This window comes from Poecilia reticulata, chromosome 10 (genome assembly GCF_904066995.2).
Source record: "Poecilia reticulata chromosome 10, P_reticulata-male-v2, whole genome shotgun sequence".
Classification (NCBI taxonomy): Eukaryota; Metazoa; Chordata; class Actinopteri; order Cyprinodontiformes; family Poeciliidae; genus Poecilia; species Poecilia reticulata.
Window position 1 is genome coordinate 3,763,812 of NC_088839.1, and position 16,385 is coordinate 3,780,196.

The following is a 16,385-nucleotide window of genomic DNA, read 5'->3' on the forward strand; positions in this document are numbered from 1 at the left end:
GATAAATAAGTTGTTCAGCTTTTAGGTACTCTTTAAGGACTTAGGAAAATGAATTATAATTTCCTACATAGACCTGGCGTTATAAAGCATGTCTATGTTCAAGAGTTGACAGGTGAAAAAGGAAGGTTTGGTAGAAAAACTTGCTGTGTCATTTAGTTGAAATGCTTCAGATTTGGACACAACTTCTTTTTTAAAACAGAGGGTCCCAACTTGGTGAAATAATCTTAATGAAATGTACATTAACTTGGTATTTGGATGCATTTACAAAAGGGAGACCTCTATTTTAACTACAATAATTAGATGGACACAACTTAACTTACATTCTCTTTATGCCATTTCTTTGCAAGCTTATGAAATTATGAAATAAACCACAGAGGCCTGAGACACCATCAGGCAAATCAATCTTTTCCCACCAAAGCAGATTTATAGTCGGGCTCAGAGCGCAATTCTAGAGAAAATGCATCTTTAAACCAGTACTTTCATAAAGCATTTGAAGATTAAGCCATCTCTACCACTCAATTTGAGATTAGTGATGGAGTTAGGATTAACCTTAAACCTAATCTAACCCTAGATTGTTTTATATAGTTTAACTTGGTGCTTTTCTCCTAGAGAAACACTATGTCAATAGAACATAATTTAGATTACTATGCTAACGTAGTTTAAGTTACAGTAGACTCAAACTGATTCAAAATTAATTTACTAAACTGTAATGTCGAAGGACTTCAATCTGGGTTTCCTGGGCATACACAAAATAAGATGCAAACTTAATTAACCCTAGACAGGTAAACATGCTATTCAAAATACTTCTCCATAAGACTTTTTTTATGTGTAAATCCTGATTGCACTGAATAAAACACATAACAAATAGCTTCACTCAGTTCTGCAAGTGTGTAGGAAACGAATCTGTTACACAGTTTAACCTTGCGTCATGCCTTAAAGACAACACACAGGGAAAACTTGACCAGCTTGTCGGGCAAAAAGTCCCATAAATCCCATTATGACTCTTTCTGTATCAAACAAAGTTTCACTACATTTTGAAGTAACATTTCTGAGTGTATCGACCTTGATCTTACTTGGCAACAGACAAAAAAGGTTGTCATCTTATTGAAAACCTTATTACCCCCCACCTCCCACAACGTGCTGATAAGTGTTCCTTTCTTCTCTTAATCAGTCTGCCGTACGATGGCTGCGTTCCATTTCAGATTCCCGCCGATCAGCCGTACAATAATTTCTAGAAATAACTATGCGGAGCTTATAGAAATATTTTGTGTGGTTTGTGATAATACATTATGGAAGATCAAGTTTGAAACATGACCTTATATATTTCAAACTTATAATCATATTGATCTCGTTTCAGACTTGATCTGAAACAAGATCATGTTTCAGACTTGATCTTCCATAATGTATTCCAGGTTATCTATGTATATAGATCTATCTATCTATCTATCTATAGATCTATAGATATATATATGCAAATTTATATTTTTGTGTGTTCTTCAAAATTCTGTATGGCATTTGTGACATAGGTTGATTAAAATGTTTTGTTCTTATACAGTCAGTTGACCTGGACATTACAATGTATTTTTATCATGCTCTTCATCAATAAATTCACTTAAAGTTGCTGTGTTTAAAAATAAATGTACTGCATTTGAAAGCAATTTTATTATAGCATTTTGCAAATAGTCTTGATTGACAAAATCCATGACACAAAAAAGATCATATTAAAATAATAGCTTTTTGAGATAAAAAAAAACAAAACACTTCCAATTAGTTATGTTGAAATAAAGTTTTGCTTATTTTGTTATGTATTAGACTTTACTTTGTACATCAACATTAAAAACACTCAAAAAGAAATGTGTATAACACCATGTTTAAAGTTTTTAAGACTTTAGGTCATACTTACTGAGCAAAATCTACAAACAATTCTGTTCTAAATTTCAAGACTTAATACAAGCACAATACCTGACTGATGCAGTGACTCAATCAGCCTCACTTAGTCTTTTACAGACTTGACAAAAATGTGTCAGTAAACAGCCCAACATAAGCTTACATAACTACTATATTACAACCATAACATTCATTTCAGTGAATGACCGAAAACAATATTACACAGAAAACATCGTAAAATGGTCAAACTGCAGTAGAAAAAAGAAAAGAAATTAATACGTTGTAATACAAAAAAGAAAAAGTAACATAATGGAAGGACTTGTTCGCTGTCTGAAGGAAGTGGCACTAGGGGGACAGCAACATAAGAGGATTTACTTGCAGGTTCCCAGGTATCATCCCAGATTTTTCAGCTAGAAAAGAACAACAATAAAATCAGGATGTGGACTTTTTGTGCTGTAAGGTTCACAAATCTCTCTTTCTAAGATCTATAGTTGACTTTAAAAGGACGTATTGTAGCCAAAGTATGTTCTCTGCCTACATCCATCTAAATGCCAGCTAGTACTTACATCTTGTTTTGTCCCAAATATACAATATTATCTTGACTTATTAAGTGTTAAAAGATAAACTGACTGCAGTCATTTTTACCACTACACAAACAATAAAAATCTGTCATAATGCTTCAGTTTCTTAGAAAAGTCTAAAAATCAAAACAGAAAAAAGTGACAGTTTTAGATTTAATTTCCAGCTTATCTGAATTATAAAAGGCACAGTGTTAAATAATAAGTGTTGAATCACCTTTAAAAAGTCCAAATATCAAAATCAGCAGTCCTTTGCTGATAAACGGCCTAATTACGATATTTGGAGTTCTATCTCTATATTTCTATGTTTCTGTGCACATGCTGACTTTTTTGTGTAAATTTCTTTCACCCAAAGATGTTGTGACTTATGTGGTATAAGTACTACTGATTCATGTTGTGATACCCGTTTTTGTCCTCATAAAAAATAAAGACAAATATAAAGAACGAAAAGGAGTCTGGTAGGTCAGTAATTAAAGCCACAAAGTTTATAAGTAAACAACTGTGCTTATTTTTTGCAGACCACTGCCTCCCTTATCACCCCTCCCCCCATCTACTCATCTTCACACGTCTCTCAGTGTATCTTGGCATGTTTGACTGGAGTGAGGATATACTGTCACAGGTGGATTAGTTAAACTTTTAGTCTTACCGCATTAGTTCTACGCCCAGGAATTGATTTTGTGTACTACATTTCCACCAACCTACATAACAAGAAAAGAAAAAAAACAATTTTAAAAACAAAATAAGAAATGAAGTCAAAACTGAAAACTAGTGTGGCAACTGTCATATTTTATAATCCTTCTAAACTTTCCTCTTCTTTACATGGATTTACACATTTTCTCAAATTAGTTTAACATTGATTTTAACCACTTTACAATGGCCACAGAAATGGAAACTAAGTCCAAAACAAGTTGTCTTTGCTTATAAACGGTCTCTATAGGTTTTCTGTTTCTGTGAGAATTTTGACATTTTAGGGCTGGACTCCTTAAGTCGCGAGTTCAGTTTTCTGTATGTGTTCTGTATTTACGATACCAGTTTTATGTATGTTGAAGTAAATAAAACACTTTAAATTTCCCAGTAATTTTCATAATTTTTTTGAAAAGCCGCATTATTTATGCTAATTCGAACGCCCCTCCTGAAGCTGAAACATTGTCCAAGTAAATCGGTTCGGGCATCATGAACACATGACGAAATGAGCCAAGAGTGATATCATATTAAACCTTAAACTATAGGCTTTCTATACATACCCAGTTTGGCGAGGGTTATATTTTTAGTTTTTTTGTAAATCATAAAAGTATCAAAACTTCGTAAAATAGCGAACGAATTATAAAAAATAAACCTGACAAAATGGGTATAAAAATAAAGGTTAAATTGTTAGCTTTAATATAATACTGGAACCACACTTGCAGAATCAATGTGCGTGACGCCCCACGCATGTCAACACACGAACGGACTCCCCCCGAGGCGCCCCTTACAGCTTTCGTTCCTTCTGTAAGCTAAATGTGGCTACGTGGTGAAGCTAGCTAAAAACGAAGCCCCTCCTGAGCTTTTTACCGTGTGCACGGTTCTAGCGGGGACGCTATTTTAGCAAGTTTTTTTTGTGATTTTGCAAACTGAAAAGCGGACGGACCGTCCGGCTGACTGATCCTGACATCTACCGCGTTATGCCGAGCTCCACACCGTTATAACGCGATCTGCCGGAGCGCCGCACTAAGACTGCAGGAGGAGTTAAATCTAAAATTAAATCTAGTCAAAACTTTTACAAAAGAGGAGAAACTAAGCAAACATGGTCTCTTCACCCATCCATCCATCCATCCATTTTCTTCCGCTTATCCGGGGTCGGGTCGCGGGGGCAGCAGCTTCAGAAGGGAGGCCCAGACTTCCCTCTCCCCAGCCACTTCTTCCAGCTCCTCCGGGGGAATCCCAAGGCGTTCCCAGGCCAGCCGAGAGACGTAATCCCTCCAGCGTGTCCTGGGTCTTCCCCGAGGCCTCCTCCCGGTGGGACGTGCCCGGAACACCTCACCAGGGAGGCGTCCAGGAGGCATCCTTACCAGATGCCCGAGCCACCTCAACTGGCTCCTCTCGACGTGGAGGAGCAGCGGCTCTACTCTGAGTCCCTCCCGGATGACCGAGCTTCTCACCCTATCTCTAAGGGAGAGCCCAGCCACCCTGCGGAGGAAACTCATTTCGGCCGCTTGTACCCGTGATCTCGTTCTTTCGGTCATGACCCAAAGCTCATGACCATAGATGAGGGTGGGAACGTAGATCGACCGGTAAATCGAGAGCTTCGCTTTTTGGCTCAGCTCTCTCTTCACCACGACGGACCGGTACAGCGCCCGCTTCACAGTAGACGCTGCCCCAATCCGCCTGTCGATCTCCCGTTCCCTTCTTCCCTCATTCGTGAACAAGATCCCCAGATACTTAAACTCCTCCACTTGAGGCAGGACAACCCCCCTGACCCGGAGAAGGCACTCTACCCTTTTCCGGCTCAAGACCATGGCCTCGGATTTGGAGGCACTGAGCCTCATCCCGGCCGCTTCACACTCGGCTGCGAACCGCTCCAGTGAGAGCTGCAGATCACGTTCCGATGAAGCCAACAGGACCACATCATCCGCAAAAAGCAGAGATGCGATCCTAAGGCCACCAAAACGGATCCCCTCAACACCTCGGCTGCGCCTAGAAATTCTGTCCATAAAAGTAATGAACAGAATCGGTGACAAAGGGCAGCCTTGGCGGAGTCCAACTCTCACCGGAAACGAGCCCGACTTACTGCCGGCAATGCGGACCAGACTCTGACACCGGTCATACAGGGACCTGACAGCCCGTATCAAAGGGCCCGGTACCCCATACTCCCGGAGTACCCCCACAGGGCCCCCCGAGGGACACGGTCGAACGCCTTCTCCAAGTCCACAAAACACATGTAGACTGGTTGGGCGAACTCCCATGCACCCTCCAGGACCCCGCTGAGGGTGTAGAGCTGGTCCAGTGTTCCACGACCAGGACGAAAACCACACTGCTCTTCCTGAATCCGAGGTTCGACTATCCGACGGACCCTCCTCTCCAGGACCCCTGAATAGACCTTACCAGGGAGGCTTAAGAGTGTGATCCCCCTGTAATTGGAGCACACCCTCCGGTCCCCCTTTTTAAACAGGGGGACCACCACCCCAGTCTGCCAGTCCAGGGGAACTGCCCCCGATGTCCATGCGATATTGCAGAGTCGCGTTAGCCAACACAACCCCGCAACATCCAGAGCCTTAAGGAACTCCGGGCGGATCTCATCCACCCCTGGGGCCCTGCCACCGAGGAGCTTTTTGACCACCTCGGCGACCTCGTCCCCAGAGATTGGAGAGCCCAGCCCAGAGTCCCCATGCTCAGCTTCCTCAACAGAAGGCATGTTGGTGGGATTGAGGAGGTCTTCGAAGTATTCCGCCCACCGGCCCACAACGTCCCGAGTTGAGGTCAGCAGCGCACCATCCCCACTATAAACAGTGTTGGTGCTGCACTGCTTCCCCCTCCTGAGACGCCGGATGGTGGACCAGAATCGCCTCGAAGCCGTACGGAAGTCTGTCTCCATGGCCTCTCCAAACTCCTCCCACGCCCGAGTTTTTGCCTCAGCGACAACCCGAGCCGCATGCCGTTTCGCCCGCCGGTACCTTTCAGCTGCTTCTGGAGTCCCACAGGCCAAAAAAGCCCGGTAGGACTCCTTCTTCAGCTTGACAGCATCCCTCACCGAAGGTGTCCACCAACGGGTTCGAGGGTTGCCGCCGCGACAGGCACCAACGACCTTGCGGCCGCAGCTCCGATAGGCCGCCTCGGCAATGGAGGTACGGAACATGGTCCACTCAGACTCAATGTCCCCCACCTCCCCCGGAACGTGTTCGAAGTTCTGCCGGAGATGAGAGTTGAAGCTCCGTCTCACAGGGGACTCCGCCAGACGTTCCCAGCAGACCCTCACTACACGTTTGGGCCTGCCAGGTCTGACCGGCTTCCTCCCCCACCACCGGAGCCAACTCGTCACCAGGTAGTGGTCAGTGGACAGCTCCGCACCTCTCTTCACCCGAGTGTCCAAGACATACGGCCGCAAATCCGATGAGACGATGACAAAGTCAATCATCGAACTGCGGCCTAGGGCGTCCTGGTGCCAAGTGCACATATGGACGCCCTTATGCCTGAACATGGTGTTCGTGATGGACAATCCTGACGAGCACAGAAGTCCAACAACAGAACACCGCTTGGGTTCAGATCGGGGGGGCCGTTCCTCCCAACCACGCCTCTCCAGGTCTCACTGTCATTGCCCACGTGAGCGTTGAAGTCTCCCAGTAGAACAAGGGAGTCCCCAGGAGGGGCACTCTCCAGTACCCCCTCTAAGGACTCCAAGAAGGGTGGGTAATCTGAACTGCCGTTCGGCCCGTAAGCACAAACAACAGTCAGAACCCGTCCCCCACCCGTAGGCGGAGGGAGGCCACCCTCTCGTTCACCGGGGTGAACCCCAACGTACAGGCGCCCAAATGGGGGGCAACAAGTATGCCCACTCCAGCCCGGCGCCTCTCACCGTGGGCAACTCCAGAGTGGAAGTACGTCCAGCCCCTCTCAAGGAGACTGGTTCCAGAACCAGAGCCATGCGTCGAGGTGAGGCCGACTATTTCTAGCCGGAACCTCTCAGCCTCGCACACTAGCTCCGGCTCCTTCCCCACCAGAGAGGTGACGTTCCACGTCCCGAGAGCCAGCTTCTGCAGCCGAGGATCAGACCGCCAGGGTCCCCTCCCTTGGCTGCCGCCCATAGCACAATGCACCCGACCCCTTTGGCCCCTCGGACAGGTGGTGAGCCCATCGGAAGGGGGCTGAGCCTGGCCGGGCTCCGTGGGTAAAAGCCCGGCCACCAGGCGCTCGCCATCGTGCCCCACCTCCAGGCCTGGCTCCAGAGTGGGGCCCCGGTGACCCGCGTCCGGGCGAGGGAAAACGCAGTCCAAAGTTCGTATTCATCATAGGGGTCTTCGGGCTGCACTTTGTCTGGTTCCTCACCTAGGACCTGTCTGCCTTGGGTGACCCTACCAGGGGCATAAAGCCCCAGACAGCATAGCTCCTAGGATCATTGGGACACTCAAACCCCTCCACCACGATAAGGTGGCAGCCCAAGGAGAGGTCTCTTCACCTCCTCACCTTAACGTGGGGTTATTCATCCTCCTCCCCCTCCTCCTCCACAGATATGCTTTGCTTCCCTGTCATTATTTAATAATAACAAAAAAGCGGATTAGATCCGCTGTTTTTATGGGCCACGGGAAATATGTATGATGACCTGTATTTGTGTGGTTTAGGTTTATGCTATTTTGTGCGATTTGTGCAACAAGGACATGAAGCGCGTTAGCAGACGTGCTCAGTGGCGGTTTCTGATATGGGAGGCATGGGCAACCGCGCAGGGCATCATTATGTGGGTGGCAGCATGATGAAGTGACTGTACCTATATTAAAACGATAAATTCTAGACACTTTTTATGAAAAACTGTACTTTCTTTGGCACATTTTCAGATGGTTGGTAGTAGGGAATTTTCCATAAAGAAACAAATCTAAAAAAAACAATCTATTTTCTGCCAACAATATAGAAAAAACTACTAAAGATAGCCATAAATAAATGTTTTATATGATGCTGCAGCCTAATTGACATCTAGGAAGGAAGTTTCAATGAAATGCATTAAAAAAAAATTAATATTTTGGTGCAAGTGAAAAATTCTCTAAAATTAGATTTTTTAAAAAACAAACAAAATTAAAGCTCCGCGGAGCCTCAAGCGGCCCGAGCAGCCAAGCGCCGCTCCGGCCTATAGCCACCGCGGGGGACCCAGCACCGCCGCCCGCCTGCCACCGCGTACCCTTTCGCACAGTTGAGGCGCGCATCCGCCAGGCAGTTCGCACCGTTGAGTTCGGCATGGTTCCCTGGCAACACACCACAAATTTGGTGCAGATCGGTCGATGTAGAGAGGAGATAATGGTGATGGGATAACCTAGGGGGCGCTGCAGAGTAAAATCACAAATCAAACCCGATGGGCTCTTTAGCATTGAACACAGGTCAAACGTATCCATTTTGGTCCCAATCTGAAGATGCGTGTTTGATTCAGAGACAATTTTATGCATATGGCGAAGGACAGCCAGTTTACCACGCCCCCATGAGTCAGAGTTCATCATCACAGTTCATCATCAGGTCATATAATATCAGGTGGTAGAAGATTAATTCCATATGTATTACTCAGTAAAAATAAGACATACAGTAGAAAAAACAGCTGAATTCCTGTTAAAAGTGGGCGGAGCTAAGTTTACGTCATCATCTGACCATGAGAATGTAATGAGGGTTGGTCAGTAGTGAGACATAGGAAGTCTGAAGCAGCTGTTACCTTGTATGTGGAAGTTATGTCACTTTGATATTTTATGGCGAATAGTCAAAGTTTTGCACTTAGCCACGCCCACATGCTTTGACATACAAAAATTCCTGTGATAACTTTAGACCTTTAATGTCTCAACTCTCTGCTCACTGAGTTTGAAGTCTGTATCTCAAACGCTGTAGGAGGAGTTCGATCAAATACGACGTCTGTGAAAAACAGCAAATGGCGAATTTAATCCAAAATGGCCGACTTTCTGTTGGGTTTGGACCATGGCTCCAAGAGACTTTTTTGTAGGTCCTGACACGATACACAAGTGTACCAAGTTTCATAAGTCTAGGTTAAAGAATGGCTTGGGGCTGATTATTTAAAATCTTCAAGGGGGCGCTGTTGAGACATTAGGCCACGCCCACAAAAAATAACACTGGATTCCTGTGGGGCCCACAAGGATCAAACCTAGTGAGTTTGGTGAAGCTGGGCTTTAAACTGTGGAATTCAAGGCCAAACGTAAGGAGACAGCGTTAAAGGTCACTTTGCCACGCCGCTACGCCCAGCTGCTGCATCCAAACCAAACGGGGTTGGACACCCTGACACACCAACATGTCTTCTGTCTGTCGACAGTGTTTCATGTTGATTAGGTCAAAGGGGTCAGATAGTGAACGTTCGCAGTAAAACATGACACTTCCTGTTCTAAGGGGGCGTGGCTTAGGTAATCTAAAAATTTCACAACTGGGTGTCGTAGGTCATCCAAAGGTGATCACACACAGAAAGTTTGGTGGCTCTGTGAGTTTATTTGTAAGAGATATAACAGTTTATTACATTCTGGTGAGTCGGTGAACTTTGACCCCTGGTACGACCCCTTCAGCATGCTCGAAAACTCACGAATTTGATAACTTTGAATCGGCCATGCCTTATGAACAATCTGACCGAGTTTGAAGCCGATCGATCGAATTCCCTAGGAGGAGTTCGATTAAATGCGACGTCTGTAAACGGCCAAAATGGGCTCAAAATCGGAACTTCAATCCAAAATGGCCGACTTCCTAGGATAGTTGCACTATGACATTAATTGTAAATTCAGAGTGTCTTGGGGAGCTCTACAACTGTACCAAATTTCAAGTCTCTACGATAAAGTAAGTGAATAGGAAAGGGTCTTTTGAAAGTTTCTAGGGGGCGCCCTTGAGCCGTTTCTTGTGCGATTTTTGCGAGGACCTTAAAATACGTAAATTTTCACCAGGCTCTATGCACCCGCCAAGTTTGGTGAGTTTTTGAATATGATAAAGCCCCCAAAAAGCCAATTTATTTTACGTTAGAATCATAATAATAAACAGCACGATTACAATAGGCCTTCGCAGCGCTTAGCTGCTCGGGCCTAAAAATTCCCTATTTCCTACCAGCAATATCAAGGAAACTGTTAAAGATGGCCAAAAATGGATGCCTTTATGTTATTCAGCAGCCTAATTTATCTGTAGTAGAGAAGTTTTATTGAAATCTGATGAAAAATACAAATTTGGGGAGCGGTCAAAAAATAATAAATTTTGTCAATTTTTGAATTTTTTTTCCGTCGGTCAAATTAGCTTTGGAAGCAGTTTTGCCATCTAATAAATCTTTATTGAACAGTGCCATACCCCTACAAAAAATTTAGTCTGTTAAGACCACATAGCAGGACGGGCAAAATAGCTTTTGGGGCTTGGTTTCAACATATATTTTTTAATATCGTATCCCAAACATGCCATCTCTGCTGTCAGGGTAAATATTGAAATTTGTTTTATTTTTGAAAATTACATATTTTAAAGAACCTTCATTTTAAAAGTAAACTATTTATACTGTACATATTTATGTTTTTCAATATCATTTATTTATATTTAAAGGATGTCATTACAAATAAGTGTCAAATTTATTTATTTTTTAAGTAATCAGCTTTCAAAAACCCCATCTTTTTCTACTCAAGGTTGGGTTTGTGGCATGGTACACTACCCCTCAAAATCTCGGAAACCGTTAGAGATAAAGGGCTGAAATTCTTTCTGCTCTTTTCTGGTAATACACTTAATAGAAAAATGAATTCAGAGTACAAAAAATATAAAGAAAAAAAATTGGTTGCCGGTACCTACTCCCTGTGCCTGGTGGGTTCTTTCAGGGTTCTCCAGCTTCCTCCCACAGTCCAAAAACATGACTATCAGATTAATTGGTTTCTCAAAATTCTCCCTAGGTGTGAGTGTGTGTGTGTGCATGGTTGTGTGCAAAATTCTCCCTAGGTGTGAGTGTGTGTGTGTGCATGGTTGTGTGTCCTGTCTGTTTCTGTGTTGCTCTGCGACAATCTCTCCTGGGTGTACCCCAGCAACCCTTCTGACCACGGGACAAGGGTGTAAAAAAATGGATGAATGTAAAGAAAACAAAACTTACGCCACCCTGAGTTAAGGAGATGGCATGGTCAGCAGGTGACATGAATGCAGATGTGGCTGATCTATGGGTGAGACAGAAGACGGAGTGGGTGGAGAGGTGCTTCTGGGTCTTTTCTTCTTCTGAAAAGACTGAGAAGATGGGACAACAACAGGAGAAACAGGAGCAAGATCAAGCACTATCACAGTATCTTCCTGGTTCTCTGGTATCATCCCAGGCTGCTCCTGACCTATGGTCCCTGTCTGTTCAAAGATCAGGTTCTCAGTTCTTTACTTCTCTTCATCTGGCTTGCAACAGCAATAAATAACATAGACAGGAGGAAAGAAATTTGCCTGAACTGATGCAAGTTAATTTTTAATTCAAGTAAATGACCTAGCTGCAATCAGTGTATTCAGACAGGGTTCATAAACAAAACTTTAAAGATCATCACAGCCTAGGGGCACCTTGAATGTTTTAGCAACCCTCCAATTTTACAAAGTGGCAACAACAAGCATGACTATAAATACTATTATGTGACTTTATCACGGCTAATTAAACGTATTAAGCACAGGTACAGTGTACAGGTACGATTAGCCTCCAAGAGGCTAATTTAGCTAGCTTCCACCGTATATTCTCCGGCAAAAAACTTTTACAAATGTGTTTTCAACCATTCGCATCACAGTTCTAATGCCATTAAGTCCTAAAACTACTATCAATAACTTTATAACGTAACACTTTGGAGTTATTTTTGGTTTTAGAGTACAAAAACATTTTTGACAGGTGCAGATTTTTACTCACCGGTGTGTAAGTGTCGCATAGGATGATGTCAGCTTCTTCTTCTTCTTGGGTTTTTGTGGGATCCGTCCTTATTTTTATTATTTCAATCAAAAATATTAAACGTTTACAGAACAGTTTGCATGCAATCACAAAAGAAAATACATCTTAATTTTTCTTAAATTTATTTTGGTGTAAATCATTGATATCATACTCAAAAATAGTTGGTAAATTAAAAAAAGGCTTTTTAATCAAGTTACAACCACAACAAAACCCTCCGGTTTTATATTTTACTGAGTTATTTTTAAATACCAAATTAAAGTCCTTTGACCGATACGTCTGACATGTATTTGTAGTAAATATTCTTAATATCCTGTTCAAACTAGCACATAAATTGTAAATAAAGGTTTTTAAAAAAATAGACTCGTCATCTTATTTGTTCCTAGATCGTCAGTATCGGACGCTTAGGGAGCGGTACAGCATTCAATGAGAGAACCCTTCTTGTCAATTATTGACTCGAAGGGGGTACCCTCGGCGTCAACATGTGACGTCGAGGGTACCTGCCCAAGCGTCAATATGTGACGAGTTGGGAGTGAGAATGTGTTGTTTAAACTGATTCTGTTGATCCAGTGTCCAGACAGAAGGATAACCAGTAGCCCGGCATCATGACCTGTTTGTTCTGAAGATCCTGCAGCTTCCACTTCATCTTCCTAACATGGCGCCTCCTCATCCTGACTCTCATACTGATAGGAGGAACCACAGAGCTCTGTTAAGTTAAAAGCACATCTTCTGAGGTTGGGATGTTTTTTCCTCCCACAGGTTCCAGAGGAATCACCTCAAACCAGATGTTGGACTGGATTTTATTTCAATGTCATTTGTGAATGTTAGAGCCTCATTTTCAACAGTGGAGCTATAAAGGTTGAAAAAGGATATTATTTTGAAGAAAGTCTCATCAACATCAATATTTCCACTAAATAAGAAGCAAAAAAATTGTTTGATAGAGGAAAAGTCTCAGACTCTGAGCCCGACTTAACCAAACTATTTTTTATATTAGACAATTAATTTAATTTCACATAATTATCACGGTAGAAGTCATTTGTTTGTTAAATACTTAATGAACCGTATTTACCGTGCTTGATGTTTGTTGTAATTGACGTATGCTCACAAAGAACGAGATAATTAGTCCAAGTTTGTCGTTTACTGAATGTTCAGAAACTACAGCTGCTGTGATGCACCACAGCAAAGGTAAACAACCTGAACAGGTGATCAACTCTAAACCACTCGCACGTTTTTACTCTCCGTCTCTCTGTCATTTAAGCACACCCGTTGCCATGACAACCTCCTGCGCTCCACAAGTCGACCAGAGATTACGTTAAAAACATTCAGTCCGTTACGATATCAGATTTGCAAGCTTGATATTTATTTTGCGATCATTAATAAGCCTCCCTGAACACGGAGATGGTTGATTAGTTAATTTTAAACTCCTGCTCTGCTAGTTATTTTGGTAACGGAACCGAAACGCACAGAATTGCGCAACACCTTGTTGAAACAATAATCAGAGATTATTATTGTTGTTGGATCATTAATTTGAACACGTTTTGTTAATTTTTTTGTTGAAGAATGAGCCTAAATGAAAGAGGAGACAAGGTCTGGTTTCAGGGTTTATGCAATCCAACCACTGATTCAACACTTTGTTCATCTTTGCTGCTCCACATTTAAATGATCTCACAGGCTTCAAGAGTGGGCTGTAGATTTGTGACTTTTTTTTCCTCACTCCAGTAATTTCCCCTCACCACTTTTCTGATTAACTTATTAGCTTCGCGGACCGTCTGACCAAGCAGCTCTCGAGTACACTCTGACAGTCATACTGCTTGTGAGTGCCAGGGGAAAAATAACCAGCTCTGATGAGTGCAACAGCCCCAAGCTATGACACAAACTGAACAGTGAAAGCCACACATCCACGCTCTCTTTCACCATCCTTGTCATGTCTGCATTCTCCTGCTTTATATCCTCTGAAGTAATGTTTTCTACTCACATGTCTGCACTGTTGTCTACAAGACTTCAAGAACTGCTGTGGTATTATAAAAAAAAAAAAATCCCTTCTCACCCTCCACGGGTGGTCTGTTTCATCCTCTGAGCTCGGGTCCTCTACCAAAGGCCTGGGAGCTTGAGGGTTCTGCGCAGTATCTTGGCTGTGCCTAGAACTGCACATTTCTGGACTGAAATGTCTGATGTTGTTCCTGGGATCTGTTTGAGCCACTGCTCCAGTTTGGGGGTGACTGCCCCGAGGGCCCCGATGACCACAGGCACCACTGTGGTCTTCACCTTCCAGGTCTTTTCCAGTTCCTCCCTGAGGCCCTGGTATTTCTCCAATTTCTCATGCTCCTTTTTCCCGATGTTGTAGTCACTTGGTATTGCTACATCCACCACAACGGCTTTCCTCTGTTCTTTATCCACCACCACAATGTCCGGTTGGTTCGCCATTACCATCTTGTCTGTCTGGATCTGGTATCCCACAGGATCTTAGCTCGGTCATTCTCCACCACTTTTGGGGGTGTTCCCCACTTTGATCTCGGGGCTTCCAGTCCATATTCTGCACAGATGTTCCTGTACACTATGCCCGCCACTTGGTTATGTCGTTCCATGTACGCTTTCCCTGCCAGCATCTATATACATATCAGTGACGTGCAGTCATGGAAAAATAATATATAATATAAAATCATTTATATTGCTATTTTCATGTATTATAAAGTATCTATTTTTTACTTAGCTTAACCAGTTCTGATTAGTTTTTCTTCAAAATCGCTGGATTTTCGCATTTTCCCATTCAAATGCTCAGAAACGAAGCCGGTGAGGCAGCAGCGAGCTGAGCCTCCCCTGGGATTACGCAACCTCTCGCTAACTGCACTGGCTGCCATTATATGACAGCATGTTCTTGTCTGTACGCCGGCAATAAAATGGCTAAGAAACATCTAATATATTGTAACAGTCGTAATTGTGTAGTATCTCTTTAAGACATTCTAGTATCTCAGATGACGTCATGTATGCGTCGCTGTTTCTTTTTAGAGAACGTCTGAGAAACCTGCTACAGTTGGATACTGTAACAGTCGTTACAAATTGTTACAATACCTGGATTGAGACGGACATATAACTCTCTTACGTTGGTGACGTTACGGGTTGCTTTGAACTCTGCTTATTTCATGTGTGAATGTGTAGCAGCCGTTCAACCGGGCTTGTAAGGTTGGTGAAGAGCGTTTTATTAAAGGACAACACTGTGGAATTCTCAGTACCAGTGTAGTTGTGAGTTTCTAACCGTCCAGTCGAGTCTACCGCCTCCTCTCCTCCCTTAAACACAACCTGAAGCGTTACAAATGGCGCCCGAACAATTTCTCTTGGACCTCAGAATGCAGTATCTTCTACCAGCTAATATTTGAAACGTGGAAGAAGTACTTTACAGTATAGTGGACGTCCGCCGCCATACCTCGTGGGAACGAACCGAGCTAGGCCAGGCGCGGACTTCGGAGTTTTTCAACGGCAACGAGCGGAATCTTCAAAGCCGTTTTTGGAATATAACACGGTCCCAGGTTTAAACCCTTTACCGTGACGACTTGGAACAACTGCACCGCCTAGACGTGAGATGGATTTTGTTTTATAATTTCTGAATGTGCCTGTGTGCACGGCGAAGCGAAGCGGAAAACCCCTCATCGGCTAAGCTCGCGGCAGACCTTTTTTTTTTTTTTTTTTCTGAACACTCCCTTCGGAAATTTCTTACTGGACTCAACTCTGTCTCGCAGCCCTGATCCGGACTCAACCGGATCAGGGCTGCGAGCCTTTAAGTCCATCAGAGAAAATACGAACTGAAGCCGTGAGTACTTGGAAAAATAAATAAATAAAAGGAAAAGACAGAACTGAATTCATCCTAGCACAACTTGCATTGCACGGACTCGGGTTCACATAAGTGTGCATGATGGCTACTCATCCTGACTTGGCTGACCTGTGTGATGATTTGGACTTTAGGTTGCTCCCAAACCAAAATACCGTCAGGCGCAAAACCCCTGACCTAGAACTCAAAGTACAAAGTCTAAAAGAAGAGGTGGACATGCTTCAACAATGTTTACATGATTCATTGGATCTCCAGAAAAATATTTTAGAACGTTGGACTCAACAAACTAAAACTGTTCCTAAAGTCCCAGCTACTCAGATTACTCAGCCTTTTCCTCAAGCGTCATCTACTCCACATGTGCCTAGTCTACATGCCAGGAGAATAGAGCAATGCGACTCAGCACCCGACCCAACTCAGACCACAAGGGCTTCGTCTCAGACCCATTTGGATTCGCTGGAGTTAATTAATACTACCAGAGTGCTCGCTGCCGCGTTGCACCAAACAAAATTGGAGCCCCCTGTGT

At 43.5% G+C, this 16,385-nt stretch overlaps 1 long non-coding RNA gene across 1 annotated transcript; it reads right to left on the reverse strand.

Annotated features, from left to right (window-relative positions):
- Positions 1-1,490: 1,490 nt before the first annotated feature.
- Positions 1,491-16,149, reverse strand: LOC103471149 (uncharacterized). The gene is made up of 3 exons (XR_534591.3): positions 11,230-16,149; positions 3,112-3,163; positions 1,491-2,297 (listed from the first exon to the last, which is right to left on the reverse strand). It is a non-coding gene; the product is annotated as an uncharacterized LOC103471149 (long non-coding RNA).
- Positions 16,150-16,385: the final 236 nt, after the last annotated feature.